Genomic DNA, 18,848 nt, shown 5'->3' on the forward strand with positions numbered 1-18,848 from the left:
CTCGACTCACCTTCCCCAGCTTCTCAAGACCCTGGTTACTAGGACCGCCCCTGCATACGGTCAGGAAAGGATGCCGTCCAGCGGCAGACCCCGGAGGTAATGGGCTTGATTGATCCTCACCTTGGACAGTCATTTCCTAAAAAAGATTTTGAGAGGAGTCAGAAACCTCTCTCCTTTTAAAGCAGATGCCTAGACTCACAAAACGGATAAAGGTCTATCTCACAAAACAGAGGAAGTTCAAGTCTGACAAGTTATTCTGGCCCTTATCACCCATGTGATACAGACAAGAATTATTTCCTAATATAAATAATTTGGGGGACTTTATAGTTTATTTCGTTTAAAAATTTAATTGTGATAAAATACACATAACATAAAATTTACCACCAGAAGCATTTTCAAGGATATAGTTTAGTGTTTAGCGGTTCACATTATGTGAAACCAATTTCCAGAATTATTTCACAGCCATTAAACAACTCCCCATGTCCCCCTCCCCCTAGCCTCTGGCAACTACCATTTTACTTTCTTTTTCTATGAATATGACAACTCTAGATACCTCCTATAATACAGTTTGCCAGCCCATGCACTTTTCAGCTAAGTGCTTCATGCATTGATCTATCCATCCATCCATCCATCCATCCATCCATTCATTCAGGACACAGTGTGGTCCAGGATGTGTTTAGGTCTGGGACCCAGTGTTGAACACATCAGTTATATGACACACCTGAAGTTTCCTGAGCCCAGCCAGCTACTTAGTGGCTTCTTGTTTTAGCTCCTGCTGCTCCTTGCCCTTGTCCTGGAAGGTTCTTTCCCCCTTGTCTGTCTGGAGAACACGTGTTTATAATGAGCTCACATGTAATCTTTCAGAAACCTTTCTGGACTCTATAGCCCCTAGTCCAATTTTTTTCTGTGCCATGTTCTACTCCCAATCTGTAGTTCCTGGAATACTTTACTAAGCTTCTTTGTTTATAGGTAAGTTACTCGAGAATAAGAAATATATCAGGGCCATCTCTGCACTGCCAGTACCTGGCATAGTGTGGACAGATATAGGTGTTTGGTAAATGTTTGCTAACTGACTGGATGTCTGATCAGTTAGTACTGTGATCTTCTGCTTGCATCATTACATAAACCCTTACATGATAAAGAAACGCAAACACACTTTATCACACCACGGCTGAGCCAAAGAAGCCTTTGTTACTCATCATTGTGAGCCACACCTGGGTCCCTTTTTCTTTTTCTTTTAATGTTTTACTTATTTTTGAGAGAGAGAGAGGGAACCAGTGGGGGAGGAGCAGAGAGAGAGGAAGACGCAGAATCCGAAGCAGTCTCCGGGGTCTGAGCTGCTAGCACAGAGCCCAATGGGGGGCATGAACCGTGAGATCATGACCTGAGCTGAAGTTGGACACTTAACCAACTGAGCCACCCAGGTGCCCCTGGATCCCTTTTTCTAGCAAAGGCTCAAACAGCCTTCTAAAGATTTCACTACCAGGGTGCCTGGGTGGCTCAGTTGATTAAGCATCTGGCTTTTGGTTTTGGCTCTGGTCGCGATCTCACAATTTCATGGGTTTGAGCCCCACATTGGGCTCTGTGCTACAGCAGGGAGCCTGCTTGGGGGTCTCCGTCTCCCTCTCTCTCTGCCCCTCCTCCACTCACACTATCTCTGTGTCTCTCAAAATAAACAAATAACTTTTAAAAAAAAGTTTTCACTACCTTCCTAAGCCTAAGTAGAGATGAACCATCATTCTAGAAGTATTTGTCCCCTGCTAAACTGACCTTTCTTCAGCTTGGCCCAGTGGTCCAGCATCCGTTCCTCCATACAAGGCTAGGGCTAGGGAGAGGCTCAGAAGGAGGAGAGGTGGGAGTCACTGTAACTTTATCTCCTCTCCACTCCAGTCTCACATTATTATGTTTCCCAGGTGCCCTGATATGGATTCTGAGCACATCACAACCCAGCCCACTACAGGCTAGCCCAGTGACTCTCTGGGGCTATCTTCTGCTTACCTTGGGCCACTCCAAGCCATCAGTGTGTTTCTAAACTCCCCGACTATGTATTGAAAAAGCTGAAGAGGTCTGGCCCTCTAGTTTCTCATCTAGTGTCTGAGGTTGCAGATTTCTCTTGAAATCTCTGTGTTACCATCTCAATTGGAAGCAGATGCAGAGACCTAGGTCATGGAAACCAACTAGAAAAATATAATAGAAAATGCCATTCACATTAGCAACAAACTGAATTATCTAGGAGTTAACCTAACAAAGAATGCATGAAACTTTTATGAAGAAAAAAAAGTAAAAATAGGTATCCCTATCATACAAAATGTCTTAATAAATAAAGAGCTATACGTTGTATGCTGGTGAGCTGCTATGCAGCAGTTAGAACCACAAATTAGATCACTGCAGCAGTAAGGGAAAACCTTAAAACAGGGCTCATTGGAAAAACTATCAAAGGCTAAGGTTTAAGTGTGGAGGTTCCTCAAAAAATTAAAAACAGATCTACCCTATGACCCAGCAATAGCACTGCTAGGAATTTACCCAAGGGATACAAGAGTGCTGATGCATAGGGGCACTTGTACCCCAATGTTTATAGCAGCACTTTCAACAACAGCCAAATTATGGAAAGAGCCTAAATGTCCATCAACTGATGAATGGATAAAGAAATTGTGGTTTATATACACAATGGAATACTATGTGGCAATGAGAAAGAATGAAATATGGCCTTTTGTAGCAACGTGGATGGAACTGGAGAGTGTTATGCTAAGTGAAATAAGTCATACAGAGAAAGACAGATACCGTTATGTTTTCACTCTTATGTGGATCCTGAAAAACTTAACAGAAGACCATGGGGGAGGGGAAGAAACAAAAAAAAGGTTAGAGAGGGAGGGAGCCAAAACATAAGAGACTCTTAAAAACTGAGAACAAACTGAGGGTTGATGGCGGATGGGAGGGAGGGGAGGGCGGGTGATGGGTATTGAAGAGGGTACCTGTTGGAATGAGCACTGGGTGTTGTATGGAAACCAATTTGACAATAAATTTCATATTTAAAAAAAAAGGCTAAGGTTTAAAGTATAATCCTATTACTTAAAACTACAAACAGACCAACTCTATATGGTACAAGATGGAGTCTACATGGTACAGAGTGAATGTAGGAGATTGGAGAGGCAAAACAGAGGGTAAAATAAGAAAACAAGACTTTTCCTTCTGGGCTTTCTCTCCTGCTGCAAACAACTAGGCAAATGCAGACCCTGGGCACCGAGTGGTGCTAGACTGTGATTCCTCGAGAGAAGGGGGACAAGTGAGATGAACCCTACAGTCGCTCCACATTTCTCTCTGGAGACACTTTCTGAAATATGCAGGGAAGGGAATCCCAAGCTGAGCAGGTGATACTGGCTGGTTGGGGAGACACAGACTGAGGTTCAGGAGTGCAAGGCAGCTGACAATTTGTGGAGCAGGAAATTGAAGGGAGGGGTGGGGGAGAGAGGGAAGGAGAGCCAAAGATGTGCATGGAAACCCCTTGAGTCTTGCCTGATACTAAGAAGGGCGAAACTCAGTGAAGTGACTGGGGAGCTGTGAGCCCAACACCACCCAGAGCTCATATGGGATGGAGAGAAGAGTGAGTTCTGGCCACACAGGGTAGAGAGTCCTAGTTGAAGGTGTTGGGTAGAGGCCCCCGGAAGTTTGCATTTTAGTAATAGGACTAAGCTAGCTTTAGAGAAAACGTTGGTCTAGCCTTTCCCCAACAAAGTTCACAAACAAGCTCTGAAAGTATCAAATGGATCCACAAATGGCCAAGTGGCCTGCAAGAAAGATTTCCAATACCTTTTAAAGAAAACAACAGCGGTGTCTGGGTGGCTCAGTCGGTTAAGCATCTGACTCTTGATTTTGGCTCAGGTCATGATCTCAAGGTTCGGGAGTTCAAGCTCCGCGTGGGGCTCCACACTGATAGCATGGAGCCTGCTTGGGATTCTCTCTCTCCCTCTTTCTTACCCTCCCTTGCTCATGCTCTCTCTCTCTCAAAATAAGTAAATAAAACTTAAAAAAAAAAAGACAACAAAATCCAGCACTCAACAATGTATCATTCCCAGGAAGCAGCACCAATAGAAAAGTATTAGAAAAGCAGACAGTTAAGAAGTAGGAAAATGTGACCCAGAGCCAGGAGAAAAAGCAACAAACAGAAATTTGAAAACTTAGATGAAATGGATAACTTCTGTGAAGGCATAGGTTTCTAGAACTGACAAAGATAGAAAAAAAAAAGGAAAAGAGAAGAAATGGAAAATCTGCATTGCTTTATATCTATTTTTAAAAATTCAGTTTGTAATTGAAAAATTCCCCACATGGTCCAGATGGCTTCTCTGGTCAGCCTGTCAAACATATGCAGAAAATACCATTCCCACACAAACTCATTCAGAAAACAGAAGTGGAAGAAGCATTTCCCAACTCATTTTTTTATGTGCTATTTTAATTTTTTTAACTGAAAAATGTTAAATAAGCGCCACCCCGCCCCCCAACGTGGGGCTCGAACTCACGACCCTGTGATCAAGAACTGCATGCCAGCCGGGCGTCCCATTTCCTAACTCATTGTGAGGTCAGCATTACATCAACACTGAAACCAGGCAAATTATTACAAAAAGCAAGACTAAAGGTAAATAACCCTCATGAGCATAGATGTAAAAATCCTTAACTAAGTATTAGAAAATTGTATCCAGCAATATATGAAAAGAATAATATACCATAGCCAAGTGGGGTTTGTCGAAGAGACGTAAGGTTGGTGTAGTATTTGGAAATATCAATTCACCATATTAACAAATAAAAGAGAAAGACCATATGATGCCCTCTCTACATTTGGCAGATGGGGAGGGAAGACAAAAGGAGAGAGCCTCTGGGTCCTTTGTGGAAGCCCCTTGCACCTCCTGCCTGACACCACGACATCAGAACTCAGTTATAAGTTAGGGATTCTCGATAAGCACTCATGTTTCAAAATCAAAACAAAACCTTTTTATGGTGAAACATTGCACGTACACAGCAAAGTGCTTTCCTCCAAAAGGGGCAGCTCGTACTGATTCAGCACAAAGTACATCCGTGTAACCATCTCAGAAGCTGACACTAGAACACTAACACCATCCCAGAGGCCTCTCTCACACCACCACCCACCCCCCTGAACACTGTCTTCCCTGTTCTCCTCAAAGGTAACCACTATCCTGATGTGGAACACCAAAGATTACTTGCCCTGTTTTTCACATTATATAAATGGAATCATATGGTACACATACCTTTGTGTTTGACTTCTTTTGCTCAACATTATGTTTGTGAAATTCATCTATGCTGTTGTGTGTAGCTGTGATTTCATTGCTGTGTACTGTTCGGTTTTGTGACTATACCACAATTTATTTACTCATTCTACTCCTGATGGACATTGGGCTGTTTCAATATGGACTCTTACAAATAATGCTGTGTGCACATTTTTTAATTTATTAAAAAAATTTTTTTAATGTTTATTTATTTTTGAGACAGAGCATGAATGGGGGAGGGTCAGAGAGAGAAGGAGACACAGAATCTGAAGCAGGCTCTAGGCTCTGAGCTGTCAGCACAGAGCCTGACGTGGAGCTCAAACTCACAGACCGCGAGATCATGACCTGAGCCGAAGTCGGAAGCTCAATCAACTGAGCCACCCAGGTGCCCCTTGTGTGCACATTTGTTATAGATGTGTCTTGGTGCACATGTGCCAACATTTTGTTGGCCATATACTTGGGAGTCCATCCCATTATGGTTTTAATTTGCATCTTTCTACTGACTAAGGAGATTGGCCAACTTTTTTGGTATGCTTATTGGTCATTTGGACATCCTCTTTATGAAGTTCCTGTTACAAATCGTATTCTATTTTTCTTTTGGATTGTTTGTCTTCTCTTTATCAGTTTGTTGGAGGTCATCATGTATTAATGATATAAACCTTTTGGGAGTTGTATGTTCTACAAATTCTTTTCCCGCTGTACCGTTTGCCTTTTTAGTCTCTTAATAATGTTGTTTTGATAACTTGAAAGACACTTTGTAGTATCTTCTTAAAATTTAAATATGGTCAAATATATCAGTTTTTCCCTTTATGATTAGTGCTTTCTAAGTGCCATTGGAGACATTTTTTTCTACCTGATGTTGTGAAGATATTTTCTTATATAACCTTCAAATCAGGACTGTCCAATAAAACTCTGAGGCAAGCCACACAAGTAATTTAAAATTTTCTAGTATCTAATTAAAAGAGCAAAAAGAAGGGCACCTGGGTAGCTCAGTGGGTTAAGCGTCCGACTTTGGCTCAGGTCACGATCTCGTGGTTTGTGGGTTTGAGCCCTGCATCAGGCTCTGTGCTGACAGCTTGGAACCTGGAGCCTGGAGCCTGCTTTGGATTCTGTGTCTCCCTCTCTCTCTGTCCCTTCCCTGCTCACACTGTCTCTCAAGAATAAAGAAACATTAAGAAATTTTTTTAAAAATAAAAGATCAAAGGGGTGCCTGGGTGGCTCAGTTGGTTGAGCATCTGACTTCTACTCAGGTCATGATGTCACAGCTCGTGAGTTTGAGCCCTGCGTCAGGCTCTGTGCTGACAGCGCGGAGCCTGGAGCCTGCTTCGGATTCTGTGTCTCCCTTTCTCTCTGCCCCAACCCACTCACATTCTGTCTCTGTCTCTCTCAAAAATAAATAAACATTAAAGAAAAAATTTTTAATAAAAGAGCAAAAAGAATTCAATTAATTTGAAAGATGTTTTATTTAGCCCAGTATATCCAAATTCTCATTTCAACATTTTAATTTAGAAACTATTGAGATATTTTATTGTTCTTTCATACTAAGTGTTTAAAATCCAGTGCACCTTTCATACTCATTAGCACATCTCACATGCTCAACGGCCATGTATGACAGAACAATTCTACATGACTTATTTTTACTCTTTAATATTTAGATGCATCTTTTACCTGAAATTGATTTTTGTCGTAGTATGTGATAGGAATCTAGCTTAGTTTTTTCCGTTTGACTATCCAATAGACCAAGAACCAATTTATTGAAAAGATAGTCCTAGCCCCCTTGTTCTGCTATGATACTTTTATCTTAAGTCAAGTGTCCACATATGTGTAAACCCGTTTCTGGATTCTTTTCTATGCCACTTGTCTATTGGTTTATGCTTGTACTACTGCTATACTATCTTAATTACTCTTTTTGTGATAAGTCCTGATATCTGGTAGGAAAATTGTTCCTACCAGTTCTTAAGAGAGTCTTGGCTATTCTTGGCCCTTTTGCCATCCAAATTATAATCCATCCAAATTATAATCAGCTTGTCAAGTTCCCTAAAAATGTTTGTTAGGATTTTGGTTGTGAATGCACTGAATCTATGATTAGTTTGAGAAGAGCACTTTTAAGAAAATGTATCATCTGTTCATCTGATGCTCTCATCTGGGTAGGATCTGGACGTGTCCTTGCCTTCTAGGCTCTGCTACCTGCCATATTCTGGGGTATAGAGGTTCAGCCTTCAGAGTTTGGATGAGAACACAATGGAGCCCCACCCCCTGACACACCCATCATCTTCTTGCAGGAGGCATTTCTCAAAGGCACAAAGTCCCTGGCAAGTTTCTACAGTCCGAGTATGTGGAGAAATAGAGTCTTGGAGGAACCAGACCAAAAACCTTAATCCCCCATATAACTATAATAGGGGCCTTGTGTTCTGTGTGTGAGTTCTTAGGGGGTCACCCATTCTTGCATTCACTTTAATCTAGGGCAGATCAATAGGATTTACCTCCTAGAGATCAGATTAGATGTTTTCCACTCACTCTTCTCTACTTTCTGTCTCTGGTCTTGCTATTTGCTCTGTGGTCACAGACCAAGTTCTATGGAGAAGCAAGTTACAAATGTAAAAGCTCACTCAGGCTGGCTTATCAGATAAGAGAGGAAAGTAACAGATTCTCTAGAAAAAGGATCCTATTAAACGTGTCTCTGGCATCTGAAAAGGATTGACAAGGATGAAGGCAAAATACAGACAGTAGTAAGATGTTCAGGTTATGGCTGAAAAACACCATCATGGAAAAGGGGTCCTGTAAATAACTGAGCTTACCCTCCAAAATGGATGTTGGCTGGCCATTCTCTCAAATTCCCAATGTTCATCAGGTCAGGCTCCTGGGGATCCACAGTCCTAGCACCTATGGACTGTACCAGAACTGTCCCACTTGCTGGGAAACCATTCCTCCAGGATGAGATTTGTGAATCATGGAGGTCTGGTTGGGGCTGGTTGGAGTGCTGGGGAGAACCCGACTCCAAGGATCTAGAAAGAAGGGCTAGGAGGGGGAGTAGGAGCCAAGACAAAACAGTAACAGGAAAGAGGTGCGAGATGAACAGAGCGGCGAGGGGGTGGTCTGGAAGGAACAGAGGAAGAGCTGGGCAGGGAAACTGGTAAGGTAGGGTAGCAAGAAGGGATGACTCTAGTCAGAGGTGGGAAAGAGGTAGGGCTGTAAACTGAGGGAAGTGGACGGCACTGGGGAACAGTCTGACAGCCAGAAGTTTTCGGAGGCAGGGGAGGAAGATGCGTTGGGAAACGAGAGTATGAGGGGACAGAGCGGGAAGTTGTAGGCTGGGGCTGAGATGAAGAAATCGGGGGCAGCTTTCTTGTCATTTTTCCAAATGGCGTTTCTCTAGCTACTCGTCTTGGCAAAATGAGCAACTGGGCACAAGCTCAGACCTACCCCAGCATTTATCTCACAAACCAGCCATAACATCATCCCATGGCTCAATGCCCATTATGACATGTGCGTCCCCCTCCCTTTGGGTAAGTCAGCATGCTTACCAGCCAGGGAAATGGCCCCAGTTGCTAGGTTGGAGAATTGATCACAGGAAATAGCAGAGAGAAGAAATGGGGCTGTAGTATTAGTCTGTGTTCCTTGGGATAACATGTAGCTTTGTCCCTCACTACGCCAAGATGGATCAAAGGGCTATGACACAGCGAGGGACTGGGGACCAAGAGAACGGATCTGAATCAGAAGTGGGCAAAGTGAGAAGTCACAGTGCCTCCAGCTATTTAACTTACTACATTTTCCAAAGCCCTTTCACATCATTTATATCTCTCCGTGAATAATAGGTGATCAGAGATAGTATGTCCATTTTACCAATAAAGATACTGTAGGCCAGGCAGGGAGCTATATGGACAGGCAGTAGGTGACAAAGCAGGTGTGACTGAAACTTGAACCAAAACTTGAGACATAGGGGGGCATGCAGGCGGGGGCACAAAATAGCACAGAGCACTGTCAGTCAGCATGACCATCTCCCATGTTTCTGGACAGGATCTTGTAGGGTTGTTTCAGAACAGAACTTTACAGCACAGCTTTCCTCTTGGTCCCTGGGGTCCCTTGGTTTGTTGCCTGACCCTTGCCTGGAGCCAGGAACATAGGACTGAAGCCAATAACTCTTGAGTGCCTAATAATTAGATTTGGACTTTCTTGCTTACTACCTGAGACGTCCAGCTGCATGTCAGATGATTTAGGAGGCTACTATACCCTTCCCCTTCTCTTCCTCTTGTCTGATGTAGCAATTCTGTCTGCTTATCATTCTTGGTTTCTTTGATCATCACCCAAATCATAAGCTCCTTTGGTCCTCTATTCTCTTCTGTATTCTTTAAAATTTTTTTTAATGTTTATTTATTTTTGAGAGAGAGAGAGAGAGAGAGAGCTGGGGAGGGGCAGAGAGGGAAACAGAATCCAAAGCAAGCTCCAGGCTCTGAGTTGTCAGCACAGAGCACAATGTGGGGCTCAAACTCACAAACCATGAGATCATGACCTGAGCTAAATTCAGAGACTTAATGGACTGAACTCTCCAGGTGCCCCAATTCTCTTCTGTACTCCTAACACCATAATATGCTCAGTTTTCTCCTTTGGTCTAACATCCATGCTCTTGCATACTTCACAAAACTATCAGCTGTATTCTTCAGAAGTCCAGCAACATGACTGGAAAACCTTCTGTTTCCTCAGACTGTTTCTTTATTTCCTGTCCCTTGAATCCCCTGGCTTTAACTGTAACCTGGATTTTCCTACAGGACACTGCTTCCCTTGCATATGTCTCCTTCTCTCAAACTCTGCAATTCTTCAGGGGGAATGTGGTGTATTTCCTTGTTCCTTCTGTCTCCTTTCAAGCCATTATTCTTCTCTTCCTATTAGAAAAATCACTCGCTCCTTAGAAGTTTTTGCTGCTTACCATTTCCTTGGCATTGTTACCTTCAGACTCGTGGATAATTTTTTTTCTATGAAAATTTTGCACTTGTCTCAAAGTCTTAGTCTTGAGTCCATCATCTTGAGTGACTTCAGTGCCCATATAGATGACCCCATTCAGTGGTCTGACCTCCTTTCTTTCATTCATTTATCAATAAAGGAATTTTATTGATACATTCTACTTTAGCCATAGCCATACCTGGTCTTTTCTATTGCCAAAGAATTATCCCACCTCCATTTTCTTTCTTTTTTTAAAAAAATATTTATTTATTTTGGGGAGTGCATAAGAAGGGGGAGGGCAGAGAGAGGTGGACAGAGGATCTGAAGTGGGCTTTCTGCTGACAGGCTGACAGCAGCATGCCAGATGTGGAGCTCAAACTCATGAACTGAGAGATCATGACCTGAGCCAAAGTCAAAGTTGGACACTCAACCAACTGAGCCACCCAAGAGCCCCAGACATTCCATTTTCTGACCACTACTTCCTCAACTTACAGTGTAATCACTCAATTGCTCCCCTTCACTGGGGCCTACAACCACTGGCTCTTTCTTTTCATTAATTCTGATTCCTATGTTATCTTTATTTTTGTCCTTACCCACTTCAGAATCTATGATTCATAATTTCAATGATTTTCTCTCTTTTTCTTAAAAATTTTTTTAATGTTTATTTATCTATTTATTTATTTTTCATGTTATATTTTATTTTATTTTATTTTTTAAATTTACATCCAAGTTAGTTACCATATAGTGCAACAATGATTTCAGGAGTAGATTCTTTAAGGCTCCTTACCCATTTAGCCCATCCCCCCTCCCACAAACCCTCCAGTAACCCTCTGTTTGTTCTCCATATTTAAGAGTCCCTTAACTTAAGAGACTCTTAAAATAAGTCCGTATTTAAGAGGCTCTTAAAGAGCCCCTCCCTGTTTTTATATTATTTTTGCTTCCCTTCCCTTATGTTTGTCTGTTCTGTGTCTTAAAGTCGTCTATGAGTGAAGTCATATGATTTTTGTCTTTCTCTGACTAATTTTGCTTAGCATAATACTCTCTAGTTCCATCCACGTAGTTGCAAATGACAAAACTTCATTCTTTTTGATTGCCAAGTAATACTCCATTGTATATATGCCACATCTTCTTTATCCATTCATCCACCAATGGACATTTGGGCTCTTCCCATACTTTGGCTATTGTTGGTAGCGCTGCTATAAACATTGGGGCATGTGCCCCTTTGAAACAGCATACCTGTATCCCTTGGATAAATACCAAGTAGTTCAATGCTGGGTCATAGGATAGTTCTATTTTTAGTTTTTTGAGGAACTTCCATACTGTTTTCCAGAGTGGCTGCACCAGTTGCATTCCCACCAGCAGTGCAAAAGAGATCCTCTCTCTCCACATTCTCACCAACATCCGTTGTTGCCTGAGTTGTTAATATTAGCCATTCTGACAGGTGTGAGGTGGTATCTCACTGTGGTTTTGATTTGTATTTCCCTGATGATGAGTGATGTGGAGCAGTTTTTCATGTGTCTGTTAGCCATCTGGATGTCTTCTTTGGAGAAGTGTCTACTCGTGTCTTTTGCCCATTTCTTCACTGGATTATTTGTTTTTTGAGTGTTGAGTTTGATAGGTTCTTTATAGATTTTGGATACTAACCCTTTATCTGATATGTCATCTGCAAATATCTTCTCCCATTCCACTGGTTTCTTTTAATTTTGCCAATTGTTTCCTTCGCTGCACAGATTTTATTTTGATGAGGTCCCAATAGTTCATTTTTGCTTTTGTTTCCCTTGCCTCTGGAGACATGTTGAATAAGAAGTTGCTGCAGTCAAGATCAAAGAGGTTTTTGCCTGCTTTCTCCTCGAGGATTTTGATGTCTTCCTGCCTTACATTTAGGTCTTTTATCCATTTTGAGTGTATTTTTGTGTATGGTGTAAGAAAGTGACCCAGGTTCATTCTTCTGCATGTCGCTGTCCAGTTTTCCCAGCACCACTTGCTGAAGAGACTGTGTTTATTCCATTGGATATTCTTTCCTGCTTTGTCAAAGATTAGTTGGCCATACGTTTGTGAGTCCATTTCTGGGTTCTCTATTCTGTTCCACTGATCTGAGTGTCTGTTCTTGTGCCAGTACCATACTGTCTTGATGATTACAGCTTTGTAATACGGCTTGAAGTCTGGGATTGTGATGCCTCCTGCTTTGGTTTTCTTTTTCAAGATTGCTTTGGCTATTTGGGGTCTTTTTTGGTTCCATACAAATTTTAGGATTGTTCTAGCTCTGTGAAGAATGATGGTGTTGTTTTGATAGGTATTACATTGAATATGTAGATTGCTTTGGGTAGTATCAACATTTTAACAATATTTGTTCTTCCTATCCAAGAGCATGGAATCTTTTTGCATTTTTTTTTGTGTCTTCTTCAATTTCTTTCATAAGCTCTCTATAGTTTTCAGTGTATAGATTTTTCACCTCTTTGGTTAAAATTATTCCAAGGTATTTTATGGTTTTGGTGCAATTGTGAATGGGATTGATTCCTTGATTTCTCTTTCTGTTGCTTCATTGTTGGTGTGTAGGAATGCAACCAATATCTGTGCACTGATTTTATATCCTGCAACTTTGCTGAATTCATGGATCAGTTCTAGCAGTTTTTTTGTGGAATCTTTTGGGTTTTTCATATAGAATATCGTATCACCTGTGAAGAGTGAAAGTTTGACCTCCTCCTGGCTGATTTGGATGCCTTTTATTTCTTTGTGTTGTCTGATTACTGAGGCTAAGACTTCCAATACTATGTTGAATAACAGTGGCGAGAGTGGACATCCTTGTCTTGTTCCTGACCTTAAGGGGGAAAGCTCTCAGTTTTCCCCCATTGAGGATGATATTAGTGTTGGGTCTTTCATATATGGCTTTTATGATCTTGAGTTATGATCCTCCTATCCCTACTTTCTTGGGAGTAGGAATCCAAGAAACGATGCTGTGTTTTGTCAAATGCTTTCTCTGCGTCTATTGAGAGGGTCATGTGGTTGTTGTCCTTTCTTTTATTGAGGTGGTGAATCACATTGTTTTGCAGATATTGAACAAGCCCTGCATCCCAGGTATAAATCCCACTTGGTCGTGGTGAATAACTTTTTAAATGTATTGTTGGATCCAGTTGGCTAATATCTTGTTGAGGATTTTTGCATCCATGTTCATCAGGGAAATTGGTCTATAGTTCTCCTTTTTAGCGGGGTCTTTGGTTTTGAAGTCAAGGTAATGCTGACTTCATAGAAAGAGTTTGGAAGTTTTCCTTCCATTTATGTTTTTTTGGAACAGCTTCAAGAGAATAGGTGTTAACTTTTCCTTAAATGTTTGGTAGAATTCCCCTGGAAAACCATCTGGCCCTAGACGCTTGTTTTTTGGGAGATTTTTGATTACTAATTCAATTTCTTTACTGGGTATGGGTCTGTTAAAATTTTCTATTCCTTTCTGTTTCAGTTTTGGTGGTTTATGTTTCTAGGAATTTGTCCATTTCTTCCAGATTGCCCATTTTATTGGTATATAATTTCTCATAATATTCTCTTATTATTGTTTGTATTTCTGCTGTGTTGGTTGTGATTTCTCCTCTTTCATTCTTGATTTTATTTATTTGGGTCCTTTCCTTTTTTTTTTTTTTTTTTTTTTTTTTTTTTTTTTTTTTGATCACACTGGCCAGTGGTTTATCAATTTTGTTAATTCTTTCAAAGAACCAGCTTCTGGTTTCATTGATCTGTTCTACTGTTTTTTTTTTTTTTTTATTTTGATAGCATTGATTTATGCTCTAATCGTTATTATTTCCTTTCTTCTGCTGGTTTAGGGTTTTATTTACTGTTCTTTTACCAGCTCTTTAAGGTGTAAGGTAGGTGTGTATCTGAGACCTTTCTTCCTTCTTTAGGAAGGCCTAGATTGCTATATTCTTTACTCTTATGACTGCCTTTGCTGTGTCCCAGAGGTCTGGGGTTGTGGTATTATCATTTTCATTGGCTTCCATGTACTTTGTAATTTCCTCTTTAACTTATTTGTTAGCCCATTCATCCTTTAGTAGGATGTTCTTTAGTGTCCAAGTATTTGTTACCCTTCCAAATTTTTTCTTGTGGTTGGTTGATTTCGAGTTTCATAGAGTTGTGGTCTGAAAATATGCACAGTATGATCTCGATCTTTTTTTTAATTAATTAATTATTTTTTTAATGTTTATTTATTTTTGAGAGAGAGTGAGACAGAGTGTGAGCAGGGGAGGGGCAGAGAGAGAGGGAGACACAGAATCAGAAGCAGGCTCCAGGCTCCGAGCCATCAGCACAGAGCCTTATGCGGGGCTGGAACCACAAACCATGAGATCATGACCTGAGCCGAAGTTAGACGTTCAACTGACTGAGCCACCCAGGCACCCCTGATCTCGATCTTTTTGTACTTGTTGAGGGCTAATTTGTGTTCCAGTAAGTGATCTATTCTGGAGGATGTTCCATGTGTACTGGAGAAGAATGTATATTCCACTGCTTTAGGATGAAATGTTCTGAATATATCTGTTAAGTCCATCTGGTCCAGTGTGTCATTCAAAGCCATTGTTTCCTTGTTGATTTTCTGATCAGATGACCTGTCCATTGCTGTAAGTGGGGTGAAAAAATTGAAGTCTCCTAGTATTATGGTATTATTATCAATGAGTTTCTGTATGTTTGTGATTAATTGATTTATATATTTGGGTGCTACCACATTTTCAGCAAAAATGTTTACAGTTGTTAGGTCTTCTTGGTGGATAGACCCCTTAATTATGATATAATGCCCTTATTCATCTCTTATTACAGTCTTTATTTTAAAATCTAGATTGTCTGGTATAAGTATGGCTACTCCAGCTTTCTTTTGTTGACCATTAGCATGATAGATGGTTCTCCATCCCCTTACTTTCAATCTGAAGGTGTCTCTAGGTCCAAAGTGGGTCTCTTGTAAACAGCATAAAAATGGATCTTGTTTTCTTATCCTTTCTGTTACTGTATGTCTTTTGATTGGAGGACTGAGTCCATTGACGTTTAGAGTGAGTCTGAAAGATATGAATTTATTGTCATTATGTTTCTTGTAGAGTTGGAATGTCTAGTGATGTTCTCTGGTCCTTTCTAGTCTCTATTGCTTTTGGTTTTTATTTATTTATTTTTTGTCTTTTCTCTCCTCAGAGAGTCCTCCTTAAAATTCCTTGCAGGGCTGGTTTAGTGGTTATGAACTCCCTTAATTTTTGTTTGTCTGGGAAACTTTTAATCTCTCCTTCAATTTTGAATGACAGACTTGCTGGATAAAGACATCTTGTCTGCATATTGTTCCACTTCAGCACATTGAATATATCCTGCCACTCTTTTCTGGCCTGCCAAGTTTCTGTGGATAGGTCTGCTGCACACCTGATCTCTCTTCCTTGTAGGTTAAGGACTTTTTTTCCCTTGCTGCTTTCATGATTTTTTCCTTGCCTGAGTATGTGGTGAATTTTCTAAGTTGTTGTTACTTTCTAAGTGTCAAAAGAAAACAACTATGAATCTAGAATTTCATACCCAGCCAAATTATCATTCATGACTGACATATAAGACACATAAGACATGTCCATCGTTTAAGACCAAGTGCTGAACAAGGAGAATTTACCACTAATAAGCTCTTATTCAAAGAAAAGCCAAAGGATAAGAAGAAAATTTGATCCCAGGAAGTAGGAAATGCAAGAAGTAACACCAGAGTAGAGGACTATGAGCTAGGATTGGTAAATAGGAAGCCTTTCCACCAGCGACAGCAAAACTTGTTGCAGGCTGAATGCACATTGCTGGCAGTTCCCTTGGCTGTAGAAGTGACAAGAAGTCAAACACACTGGAAACAGAAAGAAAAGCCCCTTCCTCCTGCAGTGAATCTCTGGTGCTCTCTACTGACACAGTTTAACATTACAACGTGTCAGCGGGTAAAGGAAAAAATGTTTCAGGGTCCAGCTCCAGGAGCACAAAATGAGACAATGCACTCGGTGGGTTTGGGGCAACAGGCAATGAATTGGTAACTGGCATGGCAATGAATGAACAAAGAAACTGGTAAACATAGGTAAATCTAAACAAGCACCATGTGACTAAAATAATAATAGAAACTACTAATTTTGGGGCTATAGGGTGAGTCTGGCAGGCTGGTCTACCAGTGCTCCTAACTGTACACACAGAGCACCTGCTGCACTCTGGATCTTCCTCTCCCCTGTTGGTTTTGGGGCAGGGGTAGGTGGGTTGGTGATGAAGTTGCTCTAGGAGGGGCTAGGAAAGCTATCCTGGTAAGAATTCACCATATGTGAAGCAAAAATGTAGAGATCTCCAAGGAGAAATAGACAAATTCACAATTATTTCTGGAAATCTCAAGACCCCTTTCTCAATAATCAATAAGACAAGTACATACAAAATCCACAGAGATATAGCAGACTTCAACAACACTATCAAACAACTTGACCTAATTGGCATTTATAAAACACTCCATCCAATGACAGCAGAATAAACATTTCTTTCAATTACAGGGGTTATTTGATCCATACCATCAATATTCTGGGCTATTAAACAAGTCTCAATAAACTAGAAAGTATTCAAGTCATGGAGAGTGTGTTCTCTGGTCACAGTGAAATTAAATTAGGAGCCTGTAACAAAGATTTCTAAAAAATCTACAAATATCTGGAAACTAAATAGCAGGCTTCTAAGTAACCCATGGACCAAGGAAGAAATGAACAAGGAAAATTAGAAAGTATTTTGAACTGGATGAATATGAAAACACAACATACCCCAATTTTTTCTTTTATGGAGAAAAGCTTCAGGGAACTATCAGTAGAAGCAATGAGAATGGATACTGGCCAGAAAAATCAGGTGACCAACATAGTCTATGACACCGATTTTAGCTATCACTCCTAAGGAATCAGTCCAAGAATGAAGTCTGCATGTGTAAAGATATTCATTTCAGTATTGCTTATAAAAGGATTTGTCAAAATGTGTATGTCATTATGCATTCACTTAAGATGATATGTTGAATATAGCACAACTTGGGATAATGCATATGCTATCACATGAAGTGGATGGGGCGCCTGGGTGGCTCAGTCAGTTAAGCGTCCAACTCTTGGTTTTGGCCCAGGTCACGATCTGAGAATCTTGAGATTCTCTCTCTTCCTCTCTCACTACCCCTCCCCCACTTGCTATCTCTGTCTCTCTCTCAAAGGAAACAAATAAGCTTAAAAAATTTTTTTAAACTTAAAAAATAACGTGAAGTCAATAAAAGCAGTCTACAAAAGGACCAGCATACGATAAATACAAATTTACACAAAAACTTGTAGTTGATAAGATAATGGAGAAAAAACACTAACAAGAAGATGGCTTTGGTTTTAGAGAAGTGGGATTATGGTTGATTCCCTTCTCATATTCTCCCGACTTCTCAGGAATGTAGTCATAACACAATGTTGACTGAGGCTTTTCCTGTTGTATCAAAAGTTTGGCTAAAAGCTCCACTTTCTGCAAGAGCCTCAATGAGTTGCCAGACACAACCCAGTCCTGTGTTCATCACTCCATCACCATGCACTTGTAGACTGTTTGAAAAGAACTGAGACATGGAAAGGACGTTCATTACATTGGAGAGTTCATTGTTTAGTGTAGGCTTCGTGCCAGGAGAGAGTAATGTGCTCTTCGCCTTTCGGTGGGGGAGGGGAATGGGTTCTCCCTGGCCCCTCACCTGTCAAGTGGAAGAAGCTCTAGGAGAACAGTCAGAGAGGCCACACAGAGAGATTTGTGCTGAGCTGCAGCAATTCTAGGCCTCCCTGCCCTGGCCCGAGGATGCAATCAGACAGGCGCTCCAGGATCGACTGGGAGATTGACATGTGTCCCTCAAGTTTGGGATGAGTGAGACTAGTGTCTCCTTCCCACCTGGGGAATACTTAAGGCAAGAGGCTGACCAGAGAGGCCCCTGAAGGCAGGGAGAGCAGACAGGGTAGCGGCGAGGCCTGCATTCCCATTTGGTGTTGCAAAGATGTGTGTGGATGCTGCATGTACATCCTGCTGATTCAGATAATGCAATGAAACTTGACTTTGCTCCTTGGTTGTTGAATGGATCATTCTGGCTGTGGTGTGGAGAGCAAATTGTCAGGTGGATGTGTGCAGGTGTAGAAATCCTTCATGAATTTTCCCTGGAATATAGTGGGGGCACGTTGATCTTCAGGGTGTTTCTTTTTGAGATCCAGAAAGGTTTCTTACATTGTACTTCTGGATATTGCCTCTGTTTTACTGTTTCTTCTGTAGAAACTCTTTAATACCTGCAGACAGATCTTTGTAACTCATCTTTGTTCCGTAATTATCCTAATTTTCTTTCTTCTTCCCTGTGTCCCGCGAATACTTTAATTTTTATGGAAGGCCCATTGTGCCCTTTACTGTCTCCACTTCAGGCTATTTTTGACTACTGTGGTAAATGTACTTTGTTGGCTTAAATGCATTCTTCCCTCAGTCTGTTATCGTCACATGATCTGCTTTGTCCTTTTGTACTTGACTGAAATCACAGAACAGCTATTTAAAAATATTTGCCTTTCCAAATACAGGCTTTTCCTCTGAAGCTCCGGGCCACCGCTCTCTTCTCATGAGCTGCAGATACACGTTGGGGCGCTGGCCCTGGAAGTGCTG

The 18,848-nt window shown here is 41.1% G+C and overlaps 1 long non-coding RNA gene across 1 annotated transcript in view; it reads right to left on the bottom strand.

Annotated features, from left to right (window-relative positions):
• Positions 1-10: 10 nt before the first annotated feature.
• The window catches only part of LOC144617258 (uncharacterized), a 50,177-nt gene continuing 31,339 nt past the window's right edge, over positions 11-18,848 (bottom strand). The window contains exons 4-6 of the long non-coding RNA XR_014138110.1: positions 1,999-2,177; positions 722-820; positions 11-136 (exon numbers count right to left, since the gene is read on the bottom strand). This is a non-coding gene — a long non-coding RNA (uncharacterized LOC144617258). The remainder of the gene's footprint in view (positions 137-721; positions 821-1,998; positions 2,178-18,848) is intronic.

The sequence above is a fragment of the Panthera onca genome, chromosome C1, assembly GCF_046562875.1.
Source record: "Panthera onca isolate mPanOnc1 chromosome C1, mPanOnc1 haplotype 2, whole genome shotgun sequence".
Taxonomy (NCBI): Eukaryota; Metazoa; Chordata; class Mammalia; order Carnivora; family Felidae; genus Panthera; species Panthera onca.